The 27526-nt window shown below is 44.2% G+C and overlaps 1 long non-coding RNA gene across 2 annotated transcripts in view; it reads right to left on the bottom strand.

The window, feature by feature from the left end:
* The window catches only part of LOC144753651 (uncharacterized), a 398621-nt gene that overhangs the window by 271459 nt on the left and 99636 nt on the right, over positions 1-27526 (bottom strand). The gene's annotated exons all lie outside the window — the stretch shown is intronic.

Raw genomic sequence — 27526 nt, 5'->3', positions numbered from 1 at the left:
GCCCCCGGAATTTTAGGGCAGAGTCCGTGCACCCTACGCCACTTGCCTTTTTAAAAAAGAAATAAATAAATACATTTAGTGCCTTCTGGGACCCCCTAAGCAGGTCTAGAGGGTCAAACTATTTCTACCCTGCCCGCTTTCTACGTTTTACACACTTGTTCCACTGACTTCTTCAGCCTCGCTTCTACCGAGGCACAAAATGTCTGCCACCAGTACCTGGTTTCGAATGTTGACAACCACTTGACAGCCAATTAACATTCAGGACGTGATCGGAAGGGTGCGCTTATGATACACTCACGGTGCGCTCATAGTTCGCGGATCAACCGCGCCCATATATATATATATTCACTGAAAAAACCATAGGTTATAGACCATATATAGTTAGGAATTAGCATTTACAAAACCTTGAAAATTTACTGAAAAAACCATAGGTTATAGACCATATATCGTTAGGAATTAGCATTTAAAAAACCTTATTTTACTCACACAAAACCATTGAAATTCCATATATAGTTAGTTGCACTAACTATATATCGCGCACCCGCAATCCACTGCTGATGATGTCACATATTACATCATTCATGACATGGTCAGTGACATCACTGATGACATCATCCATTGACTGTGTGTTTCTGTAAAGTTTAAATATGTTTTACATATTGAAGAATGAGTAGATGTATAAGTGTCTGGATGAAGGATTTAGGTGCGTGACTGACTGTATGAGTGAGTGATTAAATGTGTCTCACTGAGTGCATGGGTTAGTGACTAAACTGTCTTAATTTGTGCATCATTATGTCTGTTGTTCTGTAAACTGCTGCATGTGTTGATCAGTAGCTATATGAGTAACTATATGGGTTATTGATTGATTGTCCAAGTATTTGTATGGGAGACTGAGTGTGTGTGTGGCTGGCTGGGAGATGTGTGACTGTGCAGATCAATGTGTACTTGTATCAATGATTGTATAAGAGAGTAAGTATGTGTTAGTATATGTTTGAAAATGTAAGGTACTCTATGTTTAAATGGAAAATGGAAAAAATAGAAAATGGAAGGGTGATTGATTCTTTACAGGACTGACTAGGTGTGTGAGTAACTCCATGGATGAGTGGCAGAGTGTGAGTGTCTGTATAGGTGTATGAGTGCATATGATAGTGTTGTAAAGATGAGTGATTGTATGTATGAATGATTGTATGGGTGAATGAGTGAATGTGTGTGTAGACGTAGGAATCAGTGAGTGCGTATGTAGTAACTAGTATTGGTGTGTCAATGGTTTCAAAAATTATACTCTGTATTTAACACTGGGTGTAACAGAGGTTATATTAAAGTGTGAGGAGATGCATTGTATTGTCACATGAATGATATCATCAGTGATGTGGTCATTGATGTCAAATGAGATGTCATCAGTGATGTCATTTGAGATGTCATCAGTAATGTCATCAGTGATGTCACTGACCATGTCATGAATGATGTAATATGTGACATCATCAGCAGTGGATTGCGGGTGCACGATATATAGTTAGTGCAACTAACTATATATGGAATTTCAATGGTTTTGTGTGAGTAAAATAAGGTTTTTTAAATGCTAATTCCTAACGATATATGGTCTATAACCTATGGTTTTTTCAGTGAATTTTCAAGGTTTTGTAAATGCTAATTCCTAACTATATATGGTCTATAACCTATGGTTTTTTCAGTGAATTTCAATGGTTTTTTAATAGCAAATATCATAAGCTGTCGAATGTCAAGTACGTGGTAAGTAAAAACATTTTCGTGTTTATGCACACTGATCTGCTTTGAATGCTGGCCCCCCCCCCTCATTTCTATTAGGAGTACTCTCTCTTTGCAGATAGTGAAGGGTAGTTAACGCAGGCCTTTGCCCCCGTTGTAATCCGTCGTGCCTGCTTCTCTCTCCATTTGATTGATTGTTCTCTTTGGTTCATTCTCTATTTACAAACAAGCACAGAGTCGCAATACTCTGTTTAGTCTTTGCAGATAGCGAAAAATCGTGTAAAAAAACAAAAGGAATCGAGCAAAATCAGTAGGCCACTAATGGGATCTCTTTTTGACCTCGCTAAAATAGAAACATTAAGAACAACCCCTCATGACAAATACGAAACTAGTGAGATGAACTGAACTCCACACCATGATGGCTGCAATACAGCTCGGCTCCGCCACCCACCCCGCCCAAAATAACGATAAAGAGCGGCTGCCATGATTGCTCGCGGAATGGCCACGACGGAGCTACGAAATGGTGGTGCTCTCATGCTAACGCCAGCTTCAGTCTGAAACATCCAGAAACACTGTAGACTACCAATTCGATCAGTTCCGGTAGCGCCCCAATGTAACCCGGTAGAGAAGAACTAGCCCTCCCCTCTTTGACTGATGGTTCTTGTTGCCTGTCCCTTCTGTTGTCATTTAACAGAACTATTTAGCCTGCTGAAAGGGGTTGTGTTCCGACCGCTGGTTGGTGGAGACTTTTTGACTATATTCTGGACCTGCGTTGTCGCGTAATGCGTCATATGACGCGCCGCGTTAGCGCATCCGGAAGTCATCCGGGGCGTGACGCGCAGCGCGTAACGTAAGCATAACAGGTCATGTGACTTGTTAATAAAACTTTTCATTGGTTCATTTTACTTTTCTTATTCTAATGATGAAAGGCTTGGTCATATGACCTAAAAATTACGCTTTTTATTACTTCCGAACATTATTTTTTCTTAAATATATGTTATAATGTTCCAGGCTAATGTACTTTCCCGGAAAATTTACAACTGTCCTGCAAGTAAAATATATTCTTTTTTCGAGAAAAAGGGCGTTTCTTCGTCCCATGACGGAGTCGTTGAGCAAAAGAGGGTCGACCTGCTGTCTTAGTCGCCGATACGCCTGAATATGAGATTCTTATCGATCACTTTATGTTGCAGGAGTAGAAAACACAACAGCCCTTGACCATTTATCTTTACTGCGTTCCTGCATATTATACCTTTTACCCTTCATGTAATTGGTCTGCTTTATTTCACTTGCCTTTTAATGATTCTAAAACAGTGACTATTATTAAAAACTTTACCAATGTATATACTACTACCATGTTTTCTTTTAAAAACCTTTATTGTGAAAATTTCATTATACAAATACGAGCCTATAACCACGTGGGCCGGCCACGGAGCAAACTGTAATCGTATATGATGAGTAGACATTTACACTGTAGAGGAACGTAACGGGCGGGCCATTAGGTTGCAAGAACTAAGGTGTCTAACAGTTGCGGAATCGGTGGACGTACATTTTATAATTAAAATACGACAGGGCCAGTTACAATAACATTATCTAGATATACATTTGCGGGCAAGTACCATGCGCGACGTTAATTCGAACTTTCAATAGTACAGTAATCAATAACACATCAGAACTTAATATCAATAGGGATGTCGAAATACTCAATCAATTCTCGTCCCCGCCCGCCATGTGCTTCAAAACTGCATACGTATCTCGTGATTTCAAGGTTCTGCAACCAGTACACAACAAGGAGTTACGAGTCCCATTTATTCCGGCGCCATTTTGGGCGAGGACGGGCAGGTCCAGGATATAGTCAAAATGTCTGTACCAACCATCGACTATGATGATGTTCATATGCTGTATTTATAGAGTAACACTCATCTGTCCACATGAAATTAATTTGCCACAATCTAAACATGTCATTTTAATCTTTCCAAAGTTCTTCTAAATATTTGGGACCGTTTCCCTTACCTCTGATGCTGTCAGTGCCACTTCTTTGATGAATGTACTGGCAGGTCGGGGGTTCTCCTCCAAATCTCTCTTTTATGCAGCACTATAAATAATTGGTGCCACCTCTCCATATGACGATGCATGGTATAGTTACCATAACTATATTTTTTTTCGGTTCCTCTGGAGAGTACATCGTGGCAGATGAAGCGTATAACGTACCGGGCATTTACCTTTTTTTGCATGTAGAGGAAAGGAAAAAAAAATCGAGCGTCCGAGTTCTAAGGTGTCCCAGGGCCATTGTAGTGGACCAGGCCCAAATCCAAAGAACAGGCCGCCATTTTGAGAGTCCTGTTGCAGCCGCCTGTCGCTGTAGCATCAAGAGCGGCCAAAACTCAGCTGAATGGCAACTGAAACGGTAAAGGGGCGCCCCACTACAGCAGACGAGCCTCCACCTAGGAAGGCCCGTTCACGCCGCCCCCCCCCCCCTTCGGGCACCCCACGCCGTTATTCGGAGCAGTATTGTAGGATGGCCACACCAGTGCAGCAACTTGCTAGACACCACCTCGGTGGTAACCGAATCTCAGCGCCTTGTGGTGTCTTCTATTCAGAAAACATTGTTGTGCTGCCTTCGACCTATTCGCCGCAAGTGCGCACGCAACTCAGCTGCATAGCTTGCTAGACACCACCTCGGTGCTAACCGAATCTCAGCGCCTTGTGGTGTCTTCTATTCCAAAAATATTGTTGCGCTGCCTTTGGCCCCATTCGCACATCGGTCCGCTACTGCCGCCATCTCACAGGCCAACGGGGCGCCCCACGCCGACTTTCAGCATTGTAGGATGGCCACACCAGTGCACCTTACTAGACACCACCTCGGTGCCATCCGGATCTTGGAATCTCAGCGCCTTGTGGTGTCTTCTATTCAGAAAATATTGTTGCGCTGCCTTTGGCCCCATTCGCACATCGGTCCGCTACTGACGCCATCTCACAGGCTAATGGGGCGCCCCACGCCGAGTTTCAGCATTGTAGGATGGCCACACCAGTACAGCAACTTGCTAGACATCACCTCGGTGCCATCCGGATCTTGGCATCTCAGCGCCTTGTGGTGTCTTCTAGTCAGAAAATATTGTTGCGCTGCCTTTGGCCCCATTCGCACATCGGTCCGCTACTGACACCATCTCACAGGCCAACAGGGCGCCCCACGCCGACTTTTACCATTGTAGGATGGCCACACCAGTGCCACAACTTGCTAGACACCACCTCGGTGCCATCCGGATCTTGGCATCTCAGCGCCTTGTGGTGTCTTCTATTCCGAAAATATTGTTGCGCTGCCTTTGGCCCCATTCGCACATCGGTCCGCTACTGACGCCATCTCACAGGCCAACGGGGCGCCCCACGCCGACTTTCAACATTGTAGGATGGCCACACCAGTGCGGCAACTTACTAGACACCACCTCGGTGCCATCCGGATCTTGGCGCGTTGTGCTGCCTTCGGCCTATTCGCACATCGGTCCGCTACTGACGCGAACTCACAGGCCAACGGGGCGCCCCACGCCGACTTTCAGCATTGTAGGATGGCCACACCAGTGCTGCAACTTGCTGGACACCACCTCGGTGCCATCCGGATCTTGGCGCGTTGTGTTGCCTTCGGCCTATTCGCACATCGGTCCGCTACTGACGCCGCCTCACGTGCCAACGGATTTTCTACGCTTTTTATACCCTATGCCACATAACAGGTCATGTGACTTGTTTATAAAACTTTTCATTGGTTCATTTTACTTTTGGTTTCCTAATGATGGAAGGCTTGATCATATGACCTAAAAATAACACTTTTCATTGGATGAAAACTTTTTTTTTTCCCAAACGATGAAAGCCCCACCTTGTTTCTGGATGTTTCACACTGAAACTGGCATCACCATGAAAGCACCACCATCTCGTGGCTCCGTCGTGGTCATTCCGCGAGCAATCATGGCAGCCGCTCCCCACCAGAAGCCTGCAGGAGTCGGGGGCCCCCAAAACTTTTGTTGAATCCTCAAGGCGGAGGGGACGCTTTCGAGAATGGGGTCCAAGACCTAGCAGACAAGCGTCCGATTTGCAAGGTGTCCCAGGGCCATTTCAGTGGACCAGGCCCAAAAAGAAAAGAGCCTGCCGCCATTTTGAGAGTCCTGTGGCAGCCGCTGCACCGCAAGAGTGGGCGCAACTCAGCTGAATTGCGGCTTTTGACACAGTGGACCAAAAGCGGACAGAATGGCAACTGAAACGGTAAAGGGGCGCCCCACTACAACAGACGAGACTCCACCTGGAGAGGCCCGTTCACGCCGCCTCCCCCCCCCCCCCGGGGCGCCCCACGCCGTTCTTCGGAGCAGCATTGTAGGATACCAAAACCAGTGCGGCAACTTACTGGACATCATCTTGGTGCCATCGTTCTGCTGCCTTGGAACTATTCGCACAACAGTTTGCTACTGATGACCCACCCCCCGCGACGCCCCACGCCGGATGCCGAAATCAGTGCGGCACCCAGGCAACATCACCTGGGTGCCGTCCAGAAATCTGGACGTTGTGCTGCGTTGGGACTATTCGCACAGCCGACCGCTACTTCGTTGTTTTTCCCTAAAAATGTTTATATGTTTTTACTGTTTTTGTTTTGTTGTATATATTTATAAGTTATTAAAGTTTTATAATCTTACTACTTTGTTGGAGTGCTATATATTTTTAATGTGACACATAATTGTAAAAACTTTGATGTACAAAGAGTCATCCCTGGAATCTTCCGCTTCAGGCTCGGTCCCCTCCCCAATCACAATACAGGATGGTTTTCAGATAGTAGGAACGCGTGTGCTGTGACGGATCTCATCGAGTGTGGGCCTTGATCTACTATAACTCCTTTGAAGAGGGGTGATTCTTTACAGCTGGGGCCATAAACTACATCTGCAGGGCTAGCTGATAGCCTAGGACCGGCCTGGACAATTGGACACAGAGGAAAAGGAGTGTCAGAGGGTGCGGTAGTGAATAGGGCGAAAGGGAGGTGTCGGGCGGGCACAGGGTGTGATTCTCAGGGAAGAGCAGCGCAGATGGGGGGAGGTTTATTACCCATGCATAAGACAGAGAACGAGGGTGACCAGTGCCTGGGGGAGATGCTTGCGAGGGTGGGGAGCCATGCTAAGGATCGACAGCGTGCAGAGAGTGGGTCTGGTCAAGTCATCTAAAATGGCTGCCGTGCACAACAAAAGTGTGGCATTTGAAAAAAGGCAAGATGGCGCAGACAATGTTTTTCAACACTTCCTGATTTCCTTCGAATCGAACGTTAACAGACTTTGGGGCATATTACCAAAGTTAAGCGATATTTATCCCTAACGATGCTTAGCAACAAATTTTTTACCGCTAAGCATCGTCAGAAATTTTCGCAGATAAACCTTGCTATTATCAAGGTTTATCGCAAATGCCATAAAAAACGACCGCAATGCATTAATATCGCTGAAAAGTCAGCGATATTCATGCATTACCGAGCTAATGCTCTTAGCCATGTTATCCACCTCCCATTGGATAACATGGCTAAGAACTGCTCAGGGCAGGTGGTAGCTTTTGGAGATATTCGCGCTTAGCGCGAATATCTCCAAAAGTTGGTAATAGGAGATAGCGATGTTAGCGACTGTTTCCAGTCGCTAACATCTTGGCATGCCCACTTTGCATGTCATTAGTGATAAATAACACTGACATGCAAAGTGGGGCCCAAGATGGTCACTATCTCCTACTAGCGGTCGCTAACTGGTGTTAGCAACAGCTAGGTAATACAGAGATAATTTTATCTCCGCGAAGCGGAGCGCTGTTACAGATATATATCTTTTTTTGAACGTTAATTTCTCAAAATCCACTGAAGCACATATATTGAGACCTAGCAAAGGCACATCGAGCTACCAGTCCCTACAATTTTGCCAAGTTACGTGCAAATCCATTCAGCCGTTCGATTATTATTATTATTTTTTTTTTTTGCCCCGCGGGGCCCTTTTAAAACCTCCACATCAAACCTAGGGGGTCAGGGAGGATCTACTATGCCCCCTTATGGTCATTTGCCCCTTCGCTTTGGCCTCCTCTTGTCTCTCGATCCTACCGAGAGACAAGATGGCGGCCGCTACGGACTGTTTGGAATGTTTACAGACGCCGGAGAACCAATCAGCTTCGCAAAGCTCCGTTACGCGAAAAGTACGTGAAGCGGAGCGCTGTTACAGATATATATCTTTTTTTGAACGTTAATTTCTCAAAATCCACTGGAGCACATATATTGAGACCTAGCAAAGGCACAACGGGCTACCAGTCCCTACAATTTTGCCAAGTTTCGTGCAAATCCATTCAGCCGTTCGATTATTATTATTATTTTTTTTTTTGCCCCGCGGGGCCCTTTTAAAACCTCCACATCAAACCTAGAGGGTCAGGGAGGATCTACTATGCCCCCTTATGGTCATTTGCCCCTTCGCTTTGGCCTCCTCTTGTCTCTCGATCCTACCGAGAGACAAGATGGCGGCCGCTACGGACTGTTTGGAATGTTTACAGACGCCGGAGAACCAATCAGCTTCGCTTCACAAAGCTCCGTAACGCGTAAAGTCCGCGAACCGGAGCGCTGCCTGGTCCGCTGTTACAGATATATATCTTTTTTTGAACGTTAATTTCTCAAAATCCACTGGAGCACATATATTGAGACCTAGCAAAGGCACATCGGGCTACCAGTCCCTACAATTTTGCCAAGTTTCGTGCAAATCCATTCAGCCGTTCGGGCTAAAAGTGAGGCCAACCGCCCTATGGAAAACTCAATGTTAAAAACACGTTTTGGGACCCCCCTTTTTTCTCGGCCCCCCCTTGACGAACCCCCCCCAAATTTTCAGGGGCTGCTCAGAAACAAAATGTTCAATTTTCCTGAAAATTTCAGCCAATTCCGTCCACAAACGTTAAAGTTATTAGACATAGAATTTTCAAAAATCCCATAGAGAAAAAATCCTAACTATATATACCTACTGGCGACCCTCAGTAGGTAATATATATATATATATTCACTGAAAAAACCATAGGTTATAGACCATATATAGTTAGGAATTAGCATTTACAAAACCTTGAAAATTCACTGAAAAAACCATAGGTTATAGACCATATATAGTTAGGAATTAGCATTTAAAAAACCTTATTTTACTCACACAAAACCATTGAAATTCCATATATAGTTAGTTGCACTAACTATATATTGCGCACCCGCAATCCACTGCTGATCATGTCACATATTACATCATTCATGACATGGTCAGTGACATCACTGATGACATCACTGATGACATCTCAAATGACAGTGGAAGTATACGTGTCTGGACGAAGGATTTAGTAGGTGCATGACTGAATGTATGAGTGAGTGATTAAATGTGTCTCACTGAGTGCATGGGTTAGTGACTAAACTGTCTTAATTTGTGCATCATTATGTCTGTTGTTCTGTAAACTGCTGCATGTGTTGATCATTAGCTATACGAGAGGCTATATGTGTTATTAATTGGTTGCCCAAGTATTTCTATGGGAGATTGAGTTTGTGTGGGGGTGGCTGGAAGGTGTGTGACTCTATGCATAGATGTGTGAGCAGTTTATTCACTAGGTGTATGAGTTCAAGAGTGCATGTGGAAACAGCTACATGGGCAGTTGACTGTGTGCATGAGTGTATTGATGAGTGAATGGATATCTCAATGCTACATGTCATAGTAAGTACATATGTAAAACACAGTACATGTGATAGTTGGCATATATAAATAACTGTGCATGAGAGCCACTGAATGAGTGAGTGGTTGTATCGATCATTGTGAACTTGTATCAGGGATTGTATAAGAGAGTAAATATGTGTTAGTATATGTTTCAATAAGTAAGGTGTGTTTAACTGTATAGTTGAAGAAATGGAGGTGAGATTGTTTCTTTGCATGACTGACTGGGTGTGTGAGTAACTCCATGGATGAGTGGCAGTGTGTGAGTGTCTGTATACACTGAGTGTATCTAAGGTTATATTAGAGTCTGAAGAGATTTATCGTATTAGCACAAGAATGATGTCAAATGAGATGTCATCAGTGATGTCATCAGTGATGTCATTTGAGATGTCATCAGTGATGTCATCAGTGATGTCACTGACCATGTCATGAATGATGTAATATGTGACATGATCAGCAGTGGATTGCGGGTGCGCAATATATAGTTAGTGCAACTAACTATATATGGAATTTCAATGGTTTTGTGTGAGTAAAATAAGGTTTTTTAAATGCTAATTCCTAACTATATATGGTCTATAACCTATGGTTTTTTCAGTGAATTTTCAAGGTTTTGTAAATGCTAATTCCTAACTATATATGGTCTATAACCTATGGTTTTTTCAGTGAATTTCAATGGTTTTTTAATAGCAAATATCATAAGCTGTCGAATGTCAAGTACGTGGTAAGTGAAAACATTTTCGTGTTTATGCACACTGATCTGCTTTGAATGGTGCCCCCCCCCCTCATTTCTATTAGGAGTACTCTCTCTTTGCAGATAGTGAAAGGTAGTTAACGCAGGCCTTTGCCCCCGTTGTAATCCGTCGTGCCTGCTTCTCTCTCCATTTGATTGATTGTTATCCAAGTATTTACTGTTTTAGAATTAGTTCTCTTTGGTTCATTCTCTATTTACAAACAAACACAGAGTCGCAATACTCTGTTTAGTCTTTGCAGATAACGAAAAATCGTGTAAAAAAAAGAAAAGGAATCGAGCAAAATCAGTAGGCCACTAATGGGATCTCTTTTTGACCTCGCTAAAATAGAAACATTAGGAACAACCCCTCATGACAAATACAAAACTAGTGAGATGAACTGAACTCCACACAATGATGGCTGCAAAACAGCTCGGCTCCGCCACCCACCCCGCCCAAAATAACGATAAAGAGCGGCTGCCATGATTGGTTGCGGAATGGCCACGACGGAGCTACGAAATGATGCTGCTCTCATGCTAACCCCAGCTTCAGTCTGAAACATCCAGAAACACTGTAGACTACCAATTCGATCAGTTCCGGTAGCGCCCCAATGTAACCCGGTAGAGAAGAACTAGCCCTCCCCTCTTTGACTGATGGTTCTTGTTGCCTGTCCCTTCTGTTGTCATTTAACAGAACTATTTAGCCTGCTGAAAGGGGTTGTGTTCCGACCGCTGGTTGGTGGAGACATTTTGACTATATTCTGGACCTGCGTTGTCGCGTAATGCGTCATATGACGCGCCGCGTTAGCGCATCCGGAAGTCATCCGGGGCGCGCAGCGCGTAACGTAAGCATAACAAGTCATGTGACTTGTTAATAAAACTTTTCATTGGTTCATTTTACTTTTCTTATTGTAATGATGAAAGGCTTGGTCATATGACCTAAAAATTACGCTTTTCATTACTTCCGAACATTATTTTTTCTTAAATATATGTTATAATGTTCCAGACTAATGTACTTTCCCGGAAATTTTACAACTGTCCTGCAAGTAAAATATATTCTTTTTTCGAGAAAAAGAGCGTTTCTTCGTCCCATGATGGAGCCGTTGAGCAAAAGAGGGTCGACCTGCTGTCTTAGTCGCCGATACGCCTGAATATGAGATTCTTATCGATCACTTTATGTTGCAGGAATAGAAAACACAACAGCCCTTGACCATTTATCTTTACTGCGTTCCTTCGTATTATACCTTTTACCCTTCATGTAATTGGTCTGCTTTATTTCACTTGCCTTTTAATGATTCTAAAACAGTGACTATTATTACAAACTTTACCAATGTATATACTACTACCATGTTTTCTTTTAAAAACCTTTATTGTGAAAATTTCATTATACAAATACGAGCCTATAACCACGTGGGCCGGCCACGGAGCAAACTGTAATCGTATGTGATGAGTAGACATTTACACTGTAGAGGAACGTAACGGGCGGGCCATTAGGTTGCAAGAACTAAGGTGTCTAACAGTTACGGAATCGGTGGACGTACATTTTATAATTAAAATACGACAGGGCCAGTTACAATAAAATTATCTAGATATACATTTGCGGGCAAGTACCATGGGTGACGTTAATTCGAACTTTCAACAGTACAGTAATCAATAACACATCAGAACTTAATATCAATAGGGATGTCGAAATATTCAATCAATTCTCGTCCCCGCCCGCCATGTGCTTCAAAACTGCATACGTATCTCGTGATTTCAAGGTTCTGCAACCAGTACACAACAAGGAGTTACGAGTCCCATTTATTCCGGCGCCATTTTGGGCGAGGACGGGCAGGTCCAGGATATAGTCAAAATGTCTCTACCAACCATCGACTATGATGATGTTCATATGCTGTATTTATTAGAGTAACACTCCTCTGTCCACATGAAATTAATTTGCCACAATCTAAACATGTCATTTTAATCTTTCCAAAGTTCTTCTAAAAATTTGGGACCGTTTCCCTTGCCTCTGAAGCTCTCAGTGCCACTTCTTTGATGAATGTACTAGCAGGTCAGGGGTTCTCCTCCAAATCTCTCTTTTATGCAGCACTATAATTAATTGGTGCCACCTCTCCATATGACGATGCATGGTATAGTTACCACAACTATATTTTTTTTCGGTTCCTCTGGAGAGTTCATCGTGGCAGATGAAGCGTGTAACGTACCGGGCATTTACCTTTTTTTGCATGTACAGGAAAGGAAAAAAAAATCGAGCGTCCGAGTTCTAAGGTGTCCCAGGGCCATTTTAGTGGAGGACATGATACAGCGATAATGCCCTGGATAAGGACACTTCCTTCGGGCACCCCACGCCGTCTTTCGGCGCAGCATTGTAGGATGGCCACACCAGTGCGGCAACTTGCTAGACACCACCTCGGTGCCATCCGGATCTCGGCGCCCCACTGCAGATGAACTACCTCCACATGGAGAAGCGAGAGAGGCTCGTTTGCGCCACCTCCCCCCCCCCCTTCGGGCACCCCACGCCGACTTTCGGCGCAGCATTGTAGGATGGCCACACCAGTGCGGCAACTTGCTGGACACCACCTCGGTGCCAACCGAATCTCAGCGCCTTGTGTTGTCTTCCATTCCGAAAATATTGTTGGCAGCATTTTGAAAGGAAAGACAAACAGCCGTTTGTGGCCCTCACTACACCGTTCTCCTAGTGAGTCTCACATTGTTACATTTAGGAAGAATGTTGAAGAGTAGTATGTTGAAAATCTGAAGCCATTGTTATACAAACTCTCAACCAGCCTTGGATGGAAAAATCCTGAAGAATGTACAAACTGAAAACCAGTTTTTCTCTGTATAGCATCAGCAGCAACGCTTGAGTCAGCTTTGTGTGAAGCCGCCATTTTGATTCAATCAATAGCGTCCCCCTGCACACATTCAGGGACCTGGTCGTGTCTTCAGGTCAAACGGATTGTGGGACAAGATGCACAAAGGAAAAGGAAAAAAGTTCCGCCGGACCCCGGGAGGTGGCCGCCTATGTCATGGGCGATCTTAGGCCACACCAGGGCAATAGTGAAGCTGCAGCAGGTGCAAATAAGCTTCAGACAGTGTTACAAGCGCTGCTCAGAACTCTCAACTATGACACCACCTCGGTGCCATCCGGATCTTGGCGCCTTGTGCTGGTTCCGGCCTATTCACACATCGGTCCGCTACTGACGCCACCTCACAGGCCAACGGGGCACCCCACGCCGACTTTCGGCGCAGCATTGTAGGATGGCCACACCAGTGCGGCAAATTGCTGGACACCACCTCGGTGCCATCCAGATCTCGGCGCGTTGTGCTGCCTTCGGCCTATTCGCCACAAGTGCGCACGCAACTCAGCTGCATAGCGAGTGAAACACCAAGGGGCGCCCCACTGCAGCCGAGGAACCTCCATCTTGGGGGCGACGCACAGCATCACATTGCTTTCCAATGCAGTCAGATCCTCAAACAGCCCCCACTGACTGACGCGAACTCACAGGCCAACGGGGCGCCCCACGCCGACTTTCGGCGCAGCATTGTAGGATGGCCACACCAGTGCGGCAAGTTGGTGGACACCACCTCGGTGCCATCCGGATCTTGGCGCGTTGTGCTGCCTTTGGCCCCATTCGCACATCAGTCCGCTACTGACGCCATCTCACAGGCTAATGGGGCGCCCCACGCCGACTTTCAGCATTGTAGGATGACCACACCAGTACAGCAACTTGCTAGACATCACCTCGGTGCCATCCGGATCTCGGCGCCCCACTGCAGATGAAGTGCCTCTCAACTATGAAACCACCACTGTGACATCCGGATCTTGGCGCGTTGTGCTGCCTTCGGCCTATTCGCACATCGGTCCGCTACTGACGCCATCTCACAGGCTAATGGGGCGACCCACGCCGAGTTTCAGCATTGTAGGATGACCACACCAGTGCAGCAACTTGCTAGACATCACCTCGGTGCCATCCGAATCTTGGCATCTCAACGCCTAGTGGTATCTTCCATACAGAAAATATTGTTACGCTACCTTTGGCCCCATTCGCACATCAGTCCGCAACTTAGACATCACCTCGGTGCCATCCGGATCTTGGCATCTCAGCGCCTTGTGGTGTCAGTCAGAAAATATTGTTGCGCTGCCTTTGGCCCCATTCGCACATCAGTCCGCTACTGACACCATCTCACAGGCCAACAGGGCGCCCCACGCCGACTTTCAGCATTGTAGGATGGCCACACCAGTGCGGCAACTTACTAGACACCACCTCGGTGCCATCCGGATCTTGGCGCGTTGTGCTGCCTTCGGCCTATTCGCACATCGGTCCGCTACTGACGCAAACTCACAGGCCAACGGGGCGCCCCACGCCGACTTTCAACATTGTAGGATGGCCACACCAGTGCTGCAACTTGCTGGACACCACCTCGGTGCCATCCGGATCTTGGCGCGCTGTGTTGCCTTCGGCCTATTCGCACATCGGTCCGCTACTGACGCCGCCTCACGTGCCAACGTATTTTCTCCGCATTTTATACCCTATGCCGCATAACAGGTCATGTGACTTGTTTATAAAACTTTTCATTGGTTCATTTTACTTTTGGTTTCCTAATGATGGAAGGCTTGATCATATGACCTAAAAATAACACTTTTCATTGGATGAAAACTTTTTTTTTTTCCAAACGATGAAAGCCCCACCTTGTTTCTGGATGTTTCAGACTGAAGCTGGCGTCAGCATGAGAGCACCACCATCTCGTAGCTCCGTCGTAGTCATTCCGCGAGCAATCATGGCAGCCGCTCCCCACCAGAAGCCTGCAGGAGTCGGGGCCCCCAAAACTTTTGATGAATTCTCAAGGCGGAGGGGACGCTTTCGAGAATGGGGTCCAAGACCTAGCAGACAAGCGTCCGATTTCCAAGGTGTCCCAGGGCCATTTCAGTGGACCAGGCCCAAAAAGGAAAGAGCCTGCCGCTATTTTGAGAGTCCTGTGACAGCCGCCTATCGCTGCACCGCAAGAGTGGGCGCAACTCAGCTGAATTGCGGCTTTTGACACAGTGGACCAAAAACGGACGGAATGGCAACTGAAACGGTAAAGGGGCGCCCCACTACAACAGATGACACTCCACCTGGAGAGGCCCGTTCACGCCGCCTCCCCCGGGGCGCCCCACGCCGTTATTCGGAGCAGCATTGTAGGATACCAAAACCAGTGCGGCAACTTACTGGACATCACCTTGGTGCCATCGTTCTGCTGCCTTGGAACTATTCGCACAACAGTTTGCTACTGAAGACCCACCCCCCGCGACGCCCCACGCCGTTATTTGCTGGGTGGCAACTTACTAGACATCACTTTCGTGTCATCTAGATTTCAGCGCGTTCTGCTGCCTTGGAACTATTCGCACAACAGTTTGCTACTGATGACCCGCCCCACGCCGGAAATCTGGACGTTGTGCTGCGTTGGGACTATTCGCACAGCCGACCGCTACTTCGTTGTTTTTCCCTAAAAATTTTTATATGTTATTACTATTTTTGTTTTCTTGTATATATTTATAAATTATTAAAGTTTTATAATCTTACTACTTTGTCGGAGTGCTATATATTTTTAATGTGACACATAATTGTAAAAACTTTCATGTACAAAGAGTCATCCCTGGAATCTTCCGCTTCACGCTCGGTCCCCTCCCCAATCACAATACAGGATGGTTTTCAGATAATAGCAACGCTTCTGCTGTGACGGATCTCATCGAGTGTGGGCCTTGATCTACTATAACTCCTTTGAAGAGGGGTGAATCTTTACAGCTGTGGCCATAAACTACATCTGCAGGGCTAGCTGATACCCTAGGACCAGCCTGGACAATCGGACACAGAGGAAAAGGAGTGTCAGAGGGTGCAGTAGTGAATAGGGCGAAAGGGAGGTGTCGGGCGGGCACAGGGTGTGATTCTCAGGAAAGAGCAGCGCAGATGGGGGGAGGTTTATTACCCATGCATAAGACAGAGAGCGGGGGTGACCACTGCCTGGGGGAGATGCTTGCGAGGGTGGGGAGCCATGCTAAGGATCGACAGCGTGCACAGAGTGGGTCTGGTCAAGGCATCTAAAATGGCTGCCGTGCACGACAAAAGTGTGGCATTTGAAAAAAGACAAGATGGCGCAGACAATGTTTTTCAACACTTCCTGATTTCCTTCGAATCGAACGTTAACAGACGTTGGGGCATATTACCAAAGTTAAGCGATATTTATCCCTAACGATGCATTGCAAAGATTTTTTTACCGTCAGAAATTATCGCAGATAAACCTTGCTATTATCAAAGTTTATCGCAAATACGATAAAAACCGACCGCAATGCATTAATATCGCTGAAAACTCAGCGATATTCATGCATTACCGAGCTAATCCTCTTAGCCATGTTATCCACCTCCCATAGGATAACATGGCTAAGAACTGCTCAGGGCAGCTGTTACTTTTTGGAGATATTCGCGCTTATCTCGAATATTTCCAAAAGTTGATAATAGGAGATAGCGATGTTAGCGACTGTTTCCAGTCGCTAACATCTTGGCATGCCCACTTTGCATGTCATTAGTGATAAATATCACTCACATGCAAAGTGGGGCCCAAGATGGTCGCTATCTCCTACTAGCCGTCGCTAACTGGTGTTAGCAACAGCTAGGTAATACAGATATAATTTTATCTCCGCGAAGCGGAGCGCTGTTACAGATATATATCTTGTTTTTGAACGTTAATTTCTCAAAATGCACTGAAGCACATATATTGAGACCTAGCAAAGGCACATCGGGCTACCAGTCCCTAATATTTTACCAAGTTTCGTGCAAATCCATTCAGCCGTTCGATTATTATTATTATTTATTTTTTTTGCCCCGCGGGGCCCTTTTAAAACCTCCACATCAAACCTAGGGGATCAGCGAGGATCTACTATGCCCCCTTATGGTCATTTGCCCCTTCGCTTTGGCCTCCTCTTGTCTCTCGATCCTACCGAGAGACAAGATGGCGGCCGCTACGGACTGTTTGGAATGTTTACAGACACCGGAGAGCCAATCAGCTTCGCTTCGCAAAGCTCCGTAACGCGAAAAGTACGCGAAGCGGTGCGCTGTTACAGATATATATCTTTTTTTGAACGTTAATTTCTCAAAATCCACTGAAGCACATATATTGAGACCTAGCAAAGGCACATCGGGCTACCAGTCCCTACAATTTTGCCAAGTTTCGTGCAAATCCATTCAGCCGTAAGATTATTATTATAATTTTTTTTTTTTGCCCCGCGGGGCCCTTTTAAAACCTCCACATCAAACCTAGGGGGTCAGCGAGGATCTACTATTCCCCCTTATGGTCATTTGCCCCTTCACTTTGGCCTCCTCTTGTCTCTCGATCCTACCGAGAGACAAGATGGCGGCCACTACGGACTGTTTGCGGCCACTACGGACTGTTTGGAATGTTGACAGACGCCGGAGAACCAATCAGCTTCGCTTCACAAAGCTCCGTTGCGCGAAAAGTACGCGTCCTAGGCCGCTGCCCGGTCCGCGCTTACAGATATATATCTTTTTTTAAACGTTAATTTCTCAAAATCCACTGGAGCACATATATTGAGACCTACAAAAGGCACATCGGGCTACCAGTCCCTACAATTTTGCCAAGTTTCGTGCAAATCCATTCAGCCGTTCGGGCTAAAAGTGAGGCCAACCGCCCTATGGAAATTAACATGGGAAAAACGCGTTTTGGGACCCCCCTTTTTTCTCGGCCCCCCCTTGACGAACCCCCCCCAAATTTTCAAAGGCTGCTCAGAAACAAAATGTGCCATTTTCCTGAAAATTTCAGCCAATTCCGTCCACAAACGGCAAAGTTATTAGACATAGAATTTTCAAAAATCCCATAGAGAAAAAATCCTAACTATATATACCTACTGGCGACCGCCAGTAGGTAATATATATATATATATATATATATATATATATATATATATATATATATATATATATATATATGTATATATATATATATGCTTTTAATTGTCATTTTCTCAGGAACTACTAAACAGATTGACACTATTTAAGAAAAAGGCACAAGTCTGAACTGAGGACTACATCTCTGCCAAATTTGGCGTAATTCCATTCAGCAGTTCAGGCTGTAGCTGTGGCTAAAGGTCCTATAGAAAATTGCATGGGGAAAACTCGTTTTGGGACCCCCCTTTTTTCTCAGCCCCCGCATCACGAATCACCCTGAAACTTTCAGAGGAGGAGCGGAACGGAGCTAGCCATTAGTTTTGAAAATTTCGAATGATTCATCAGCCAGCGCCAAAGTTATTCCAAATAGAATGTTGCTGATTTCCTATGGAAAATAGGTCCTAACTATAACTACCTACTGGCGACCGCCGGTAGGTAGTATATACATATATGGGGCAGGTCTCCTGAACTATATCAGGTGCTTGAACTGGTGCGACTGCCAAATGGATTCTACCCAAGATTAAGTGCGTGGAAGCATGGAACGCATCAGACGCAATGATCATCAGGGGAAGTGTTCTGTCTTCCATGCTGTAGCTTCTCCCTTTAAAGCGTGAAAACTCACCTCCTTGTGTGTGGCTTTCTTAAGGGGACACTCTCCTTGTTTGTGGAATATGATATGGCCAGTCCTGCCATGAGGAAGCCCTGCCATGTTGCAGCGACCTATGCTGAAGCCAGCCAGCGTGTAGCTGTTCAGGGACAGGAAGGACGTGGTGAAAGTTCTACAGTGCAGCCTTGGATTCTGACCAAGATTAAGTGCGTGGAAGCACGAAACGCATTGGGCGCAATGATCATCACGGAAAGTGTTCTGTCTTCGAGGATGTAGCTTTCTCCCATTAAAGCGTGAAAACTCACCTCCTTGTGTGTGGCTTCCTTGAGGGGACACTTTTTTTGTTTATGGAATATATATATAAATGAGAGAGTAGCACCTCACGGATCCACTAATTGGTTGCACTCACCATGTGTCTGTGACAAAGACCTGTTTAGGTTGAAACACGTTGCCTGAAATAAACCTTTATGAAAGTAGTGTGCTGAGTGAAACTAATTTGTGCCTCCTGTATCCATGAAGCACCACTCTCTCATATTTCATGGGACCCGTACCCGCTGGTTTGCATCAGCCTGATAGGTAGATGCAGCTGGGCTGTCACGGGACACACACTTTCGATATATATCTTCAAGCTATATAGATGTGGAGTTCACAGTAGTAAATCTATACTTACCCATTTGCACTTACTGTCTCGATATTTTGGTGCTCGATATGTTTTGACACAATATTCTCTCCACATGATATTTCTGTTTCAGATATTGGGTCATTGATCCAACCAGTGGGCTAATAAACAAAAGCCTCTGTCACAGATAACTGAGAAGACATTGGAATGCAGAAGCAGTATATACAAAATGCATGAGTGAGATACAGCTCAAAGTAGTATGTGAACCCGGAGCAGGTAATGATTTTCTACTTACAAATAGACACTTTCATCATGCAGTGTTAGCAATTGAATCGACTTGGGATTTTAAATATATATATATATATATATATATATATATATATATATATATATATATATATAGCGAAGCTTGTCACTAAGAAGACAAAAAATTTCGAATAGAAAGCAACAAAGAGTCGACCCAAAAGTGCTGGTGCAAGGGTGGTTTAATTCGATGAAGCCAGCGCTGCCGCCATGACGCGTTTCGCCTCCGAGAAGGCTTGATCACATGACAAACTGCATGACAGTGAGCAAGGCATTTAAAGTGACAGTGCATGGAAACGTATCATGAAAATGGAAAAAATACTTTGCATTAAAACGCTGCGTTTATACTATCATCAAGAAAAGTGCCATAATGACAAATCAAGTTTATATCCAATACTTTTTCACAATTAATAAAATCCGATATTCAATTGATAAATGAAAGAGCATATTTACAAAGTACAAACCGGTAGAAAAATAGTAATAATGTATATACACGACAAATGATTTCATCTATTTACAAGAGCATTGGCCCATAATCTGAATATCCAGTTTGTATAAAGAATCAAAGTAATATGCTCATATTCAAAACAGCAGCGTCAATCCAAATTCATGAGACAGCATGTACAAGAAATCTGAATAGAGCCCAAGTGGGCCAGTCACAATATCTGCCAAAAATACAAAAAGTGCATGTAGTGATAGTGCAAAGTTAGCAATAAAGTGCAAGTGTTATGACAAACAATTCCAGAATGAAATCCTAAACAAAGTTTTTCTCATAAAAATTCATACTAATGATGTATTTAAAAAATTATTCAATGCTATATACAAAAATGGAAACAACATACGGGGAACAAGAAAATATTCAATAAATCCAAACAGGTCTTATGGGCATACTGATTAATCCTAGAGACAAGTATAGAGATCTTCCCTGTCATTCAGGCCATTAGGATTTTTTGTATTGAGCTCCAAAATGTATCTTGTCTCAAGAAGACGGAGTTTGGCCTCACGGTCACCTCCTCTCCTTGAGACTTCGACACAGTCAATTAAAAAGAACTGGAGCATATCAGGTATGCCTTGATGTTTATCCTGGAAATGCCTGGCAACCGGATAATTCTGATCGTGCCCTGATATTGCGCGTATGTGTTGGAGTATCCATTTGTGGGCGGGCAGTTTAGTACTGCCCACATATTGGAGCCCACACGGACACTCCAACACATAAATAGCATAATCAGTTTTGCAGGTGAGCCACTTGGAAATGGCAATAGGATGTTCATGAAAGGGGCTTCTAAAGTGCATCCTATTGCTGCCAAATCGACAGGCTTTGCATTGTGGACACGCCTTGAAACCCCTCTTGAGTGCTGACCAAGTGGTTGAGGCTTGGGGTTCTAAGGTATTACTAACTAGAGCCTTGGACATCGAGGGCAATCTTCTAAATGTCAATACTAATTTGATGTCTAGTTTGTGACCAATTACTGGATCACTTCGAACCAGATTCCAATTGTTGTTAAGAATTTTCCAAAGAGCCCCATGTTGGCAATTGTATGTCAAAATGACATGTGGGGAACTGGTTTGAACCTCCCCTGCCAAGGAAACATCCAAATGGATATTTCTAGTTTTAGAAATCAATGCCTCCTGTCTGCTAACTGAGTTAGAACGCCTGATCGCTTTAGTGAGATTCTCAACAGAATAGCCCCTAGCCAGGAAACGTAACCTGCAAGCCTCCTGTGCAGCCGCACATTCGGCATCCGTACTGCAGATTCTTTTGATTAGGAGCATTTCCCCAAAAGGAATGCTCCAAATCAAGTTAGCCGGATGGTGGCTGTTGGAATGTAAAATGGTGTTCCCTGCACTGGGCTTCCTGTAGAGTCTCGTATTCAAAGTGGTGCCTTCCACAAATACCTCGACATCCAAAAAACAGATAGATTCTGAACTCATATTGGAAATAAAATTCAAATTAACATTATTCACATTAATTAAATCAACAAAAGCCTTGGCACTATCATGGCTGCCTCTCCAAATAAGAAAAATATCATCAATGTAACGCAAATACAAAACAATGTTGTTAGAAATAAAATCGTGGTGTTGGCCGACTAGGACCTGCTCCTCCCACAGCCCAACGTGTAAACACGCGTAGCTGGGTGAGAAGCAGGCCCCCATCGCCACACCTCTAACCTGATGGTAAATTACGCCATTGAAGATAAAAAAGTTTTGTTCCAGGCACATTCTGGTAATTTCCAAAAGCATCTTATTGTGTGCCATCGATTGAGGTAAATCCTTGTTTAAATAATAGTCCAAGGCCTTGAGTCCATCACAATGTCTAATCGAGGTATAAAGGGATGAAACATCGAAAGTCATTAGTACCATGTTCTCTTCCCAGACAAAATGTTCAATCTTGCCTAAAAAGTCAAAAGAATCCCTAACATAGGAATTGAGACTCTTGACAAGGCTCTGTAAAAATAAGTCAATGTATTTGGAAACATTTTCCAAAGAGCTATCAATGGCCGAAATGATGGGACGGCCCGGTGGTGTATCAATGTCCTTGTGGATCTTTGGGATCAGATAAAATGAGGGAATAACAGGGTGATCTTTTTTTAGGTATCTGAACTCCTCATGTGTGAGCAGTCCAGCACTTCTCCAAGCTTGAAGTTTCTGATGTTGATCATTCCACGTATTCTTGACAATCTGGATGTTACTTCTGAGGTAACACGAAGTATCATTAAGTTGTAGTTCCGCCTGTTGGAGATACATGTTTTTGGGCCAAAGGATCACATTTCCGCCCTTATCGGCCTGTTTCACAATGATGTTGTGATCCTTCTGTAATTTTGTGATCAGTTGTTTATAACATCGATTTTGTTTGGAAATGTGAAACTTCTTTTTGTTTGTTGTGGTATATAGTTGTTTCATATCACGAACCACACTCTCCTGAAATGTATCTAAATTGTCATGGACCATAATAGGTTGAAAGGTGGATTTAGGCTTGAAAGGAGTGATTTGTTGTCCAGTTGGAATTAATGGGACTTCCCTTGTAATTTCAGAGGCTGATTCATTTTGTAGACCCCAAAGAATATTGAAAGTTGCCTGGCTCTGACTGCTGGTCATAATGGGACTTGATGTTATCTCAGTTGAATTGTTCTTTTTAGGATGTTGTTTAAAGAACTTTTTAAGTTTGTGTTTCCGTGTAAATCTATATATGTCCATGTGGGTGTCAGCATAGTTCATATTGCACGGAGGACAATACGACAATCCCAAATTGAGTACAGCAGTCTCCGCTGGAGTGAGTTTCAAATTCGAGAGGTTTACTACTGATTTTGCTTTGTTTTCCGTGTTTTCCTTTGATTGCGTTTCCAATGTCCCTGTTTGCCCGAGTTGTTGCCGTTTGAGGTTCCGGATGCGACGTTTCCGGCGTTGCCAGCGTTTGAAGTTTGCCCGCTGTTTCTTGGTGTGCGGGTTTTGTGTGATCTTAGAGTCTAGCTTCGATCCTGGCACAAGCAGTCGACCTCCTGTGCTAGGGAAAGTTTGGTAAACCCCAAGTTTGCCTCACGGCTTGGGTCTGCTTCTGGATCACTCTCCACCGCAGAACTTAGGCTAGAGAAGGAAGTTGCTGGTAATAAAGTATCTTCTCTTGTTTGTTGGGTCACGATATTGGAACGTGCTTTCGCCTTTACAGCATCATATCTTTTGGCGAAAGTGAAAACCTGTCCATTTAGGTAGTCAATTCGATCTCTCTCGAATTTAAAGGCTTTTCTTTTCTTTATGGTTTCTTCTTCCTTAGCCAAGCGAGTCATCATATCGGCTCTCATTTTGATGATTGAATCCGTGACTTCTAGTTTGGATATTTCATCCTCCAAGGCATCAATCTCAGTTTGTAATTTGATGCGATCGCTTTCAGCGTATTTCACTAAAATGCGCAAATACACACTGGAGCAGTTTAGATTTGCTTCAGCCCATTCCGCTAACATAGCCGGATCTGGATTTTCGTAGCTGGGAGCAATAGTACTTCTCAACCCCCTGGGCACACGTCCCACCTCTAAATAGCGGGAAAGAGATCGATGTTCCCACTACTTTGATTGTTCAGCGCGCATAGCGCGTTCCAATTTTTTAAATAAATCTTTTGTGGTCGTCGTTCCCATTTCCTGTAAAGAAGGCATAGTGCTCAAAGATCCCCCAGCCGGGGAATCCAAAAACATGGAATCTGCTGCCTGAGCTCTGTCGGCGGCCATTATTCAAAGCGCTTAGGTTGTGGCTAATATTGCAAATGCACTTCAACGACAAACTGATAATTCGGAATAAGTGTCCTACCAGTTGTCGCGCACACTTCCTTCTGCCGTTTCCCTAGTGTTTTCCGGGGTTCAAAAACTCAGATCCGGTCTCCGTAGCACCGAAGACGAAGGACTCTGGTTGCGGTCCCACTGAAACACATTGACGGTAAAGCAGGGGCGTTGCAGCTTTCCCCTCGCCGGAGATAGTAAATAGTCCCAGAAAAATCCGGAACAACAGCTTCCTGCCGCGTTGCCCTTGTTAGGAAGGGGTCCTACTCGTACCTGGAAAGCGTAGGTACTAGGTATATAGCGAAGCTTGTCACTAAGAAGACAAAAAATGTTGAATAGAAAGCAACAAAGAGTCGACCCAAAAGTGCTGGTGCAAGGGTGGTTTAATTCGATGAAGCCAGTGCTGCCGCCATGACGCGTTACGCCTCTGAGAAGGCTTGATCACATGACAAACTGCATGACAGTGAGCAAGGCATTTAAAGTGACAGTGCATGGAAACGTATCATGAAAATGGAAAAAATACTTTGCATTAAAACGCTGCGTTTATACTATCAACAAGAAAAGTGCCATAATGACATATCAAGTTTATATCCAATACTTTTTCACAATTAATAAAATCCGATATTCAATTGATAAATGAAAGAGCATATTTACAAAGTACAAACCGGTAGAAAAAATAGTAATAATGTATATACACGACAAATGATTTCATCTATGTACAAGAGCATTGGCCCATAATCTGAATATCCAGTTTGTATAAAGAATCAAAGTAATATGCTCATATTCAAAACAGCAGCGTCAATCCAAATTCATGAGCCAGCATGTACAAGAAATCGGAATATATATATATATATTACCTACTGGCGGTCGCCAGTAGGTAGTTATAGTTAGGATTGATTTCCATAGGGAAATCGTAACATTCTATTTGGAATAACTTTGGCGCCGGTGGAGGAATCTGCCTGAAATTTTCCTCAACTGTGCCTCGCGGCGCTCCGCTCCTTCCCTAAAAGTTTGGGGGGCATTTGTCAAGCGGGAGCTGAGATAAAAGGGGGTCCCAAAACGTGTTTTCCCCATGTTAATTTCCATAGGGCGGTCGAACACACTTTCAGCTCAAACGGCTGAATGGATTTTCACAAAACTTGGCAAAATTGTAGGGACTGGTAGCCCGATGTGCCTTTGCTATGTCTCAAGATATGTGCTCCAGAGGATTTTGAGTAATTTAGGTTAAAAAAAATTATATATCTATAGCTGCGCCCCGGTACGCGCACCGGGGAGCGCTCTGGGCGCGCCACGCGACTTGCGCACGGAAAGCTGATTGGCTCTCGGGTGTCTGTAAACATTCAAAACAGTCCGCAGTGGCCGCCATCTTGTGTCTCGGTAGGATCGAGACACAAGAGGTGGCAAAAACAAAGGGGGAAATGACCATAAGGGGGCAGGGTAGACCCCCCCTGACCCCGTAGGTTTGATGTGGGGGCCATAAAAGGATCCCGCGGGTGAAAACAAAAAGCGTACCGGGGAGCGTACTTTGGTGAAAAATAGTGAAAATAATAGTGTAAAATAATCATTTTGAGTGATTACAGGTAGGGTAGCTCTGAAAAGAGCTTTTGGGTTCGTGGCTGTTTTAGGTACCTACAAGTACGTCCCACACACACTCACACACACACAACCCCACAACCCCACACACTCCCCACACACACCTCACACACGCACACCTCCACCCACACCCAAACACCCCACACCCCCACACCGACACCTTACACATCCACACCCACACCCACATCCCACACACCCACACTCACACACACACCTCACCCCCCAACACACACACGCACACGCACACACAGATACCTCACAGACACACCCCACACATCCCACACACACACACCTCCCACACACACACCTCCCCCCCCACACACACACACCTCACAGACACATCCACACATCCCACACATACACAAACATTCTACACACACCTCACACACTAACACCCCCACCTACACCCAAACACCCCACACACCCACACCCACACACACCTTACACACCCACATCCCCACCCACATACCCCACACACCTACACACACCTATACACCTCATCCCCCCCCAGACACACACACACACACACACACACACCTCACAGACACACCCCACACATCCCCCACACACACCTCCCCCCCCACACATGGGGAAAACTCAGTGAAACACTAAAATAATAATTTAAAGTTCTTAGAGGTAGGGTAGCTCTGAATAGAGTTGCTGTGTTGTGTGGGTGATTTAAGTACCAACATGTAGGTACCAATGCAGAGTCTTAAATTCAATGTAGACTGTCTCATCTGTAGATAATTTGCATGTTGTTACAGAAGTTATTGTGGTATATGGAATCTATACTAGAGTCTGTCAGGAAAGCAGAAACAACATGGAGGCAGGAGATGAAGAAGCGATGTCAAATACACATTGGAGAAAATAAAGTGGGAGAAAGGAAGTAACTATGAGCAAAATTACTATGTAACACAAAAAAAATTGCACAGTATACTATAAGTCTCACATTATATTATATTCATTTTGGTACTATTTCATTGATTACATATAAAAAAGAATATTGTCTGGAACAATTTTTAATTATTAAATATAAATTTATTGCTCTGATTTTTCAAAATTTAATAAGACTTCCAACATTATGTCGTCGGGAATGTCCTCATTTGGATTACATGATTCCATTTCTTCCACATATTTCAGAAACTCTTCATTAAGAGACTGATCCAAAAAATCTGAATCGTTATTCTCTTCCTCTGGGTTGTCCTGAAGATCAAGTTCGAATGAAATATTACATTTATTTTGATCTCCTTCCATTATGTTGCTGTAAATTGCATAAAAAATAAATATATCAGTAGAGATAGGGCACTGTTGGGTTTAAGTTCAGATAGGTAGTTTTGATTTTTTAACAGTGAAGTTATCTTTGGGCAGTGTATGGTATCAGGCTGGAAGTAGAAATATAAAAAAGTGTATATCATAAAGACTAAGTAAATTGATAAATATACAAGACAAGCCTAACTCCATCCATATCTATAATAGAGAAGCCTATCTCAATCTATAACTATTACAGAGGGATAGTATATAATTATCAGAAAATGTTTTCCAAATTAACTTAAAGTGCACAACATACTTCAGTTTTCAAAATAACATCTTACCTTTGAAAAAGAAGTTTAAGTTCTCAGTGAAAATCTTTTTGAAATGTACTTCAGGAAGTAGCAGTCAAAATGGCTGTGTTTCCCTCTCTTTCTTTATATATATTCATGTACATAACCAATCAAATGTCATGAAATAATAGTAGAAAATGAAAGTAACATTTTAATTGGTTGTAAATTCCAACACTTCAGATGTGTTTTTGTCAAGTAATTCACCTCAGGATATTTAGAGATAGCTACAGGCCAAATGGCTCAATGGAATTCCACCAAATTTGGGAAAATGGTAGGGACTGGTATGTAGTATGGCCTATTCGATATTTGGTGAAAGTGTCTCTGGTGGTTTTTATGTAAATTAACTTTTAAAAAATTTTGGGAGCGCTTCCCAGTGCGCGCCCCGGTACGTGTACCGGCAGCGCAACGGGAGTCCTCCATTTTGTGTTTCGGTA

The sequence above is a fragment of the Lissotriton helveticus genome, chromosome 5_1 (assembly GCF_964261635.1).
Source record: "Lissotriton helveticus chromosome 5_1, aLisHel1.1, whole genome shotgun sequence".
Lineage (NCBI taxonomy): Eukaryota > Metazoa > Chordata > Amphibia > Caudata > Salamandridae > Lissotriton > Lissotriton helveticus.
Note: the sequence above shows the minus strand (reverse complement) of the source record. Positions and strands in the feature narration are given on the sequence as shown.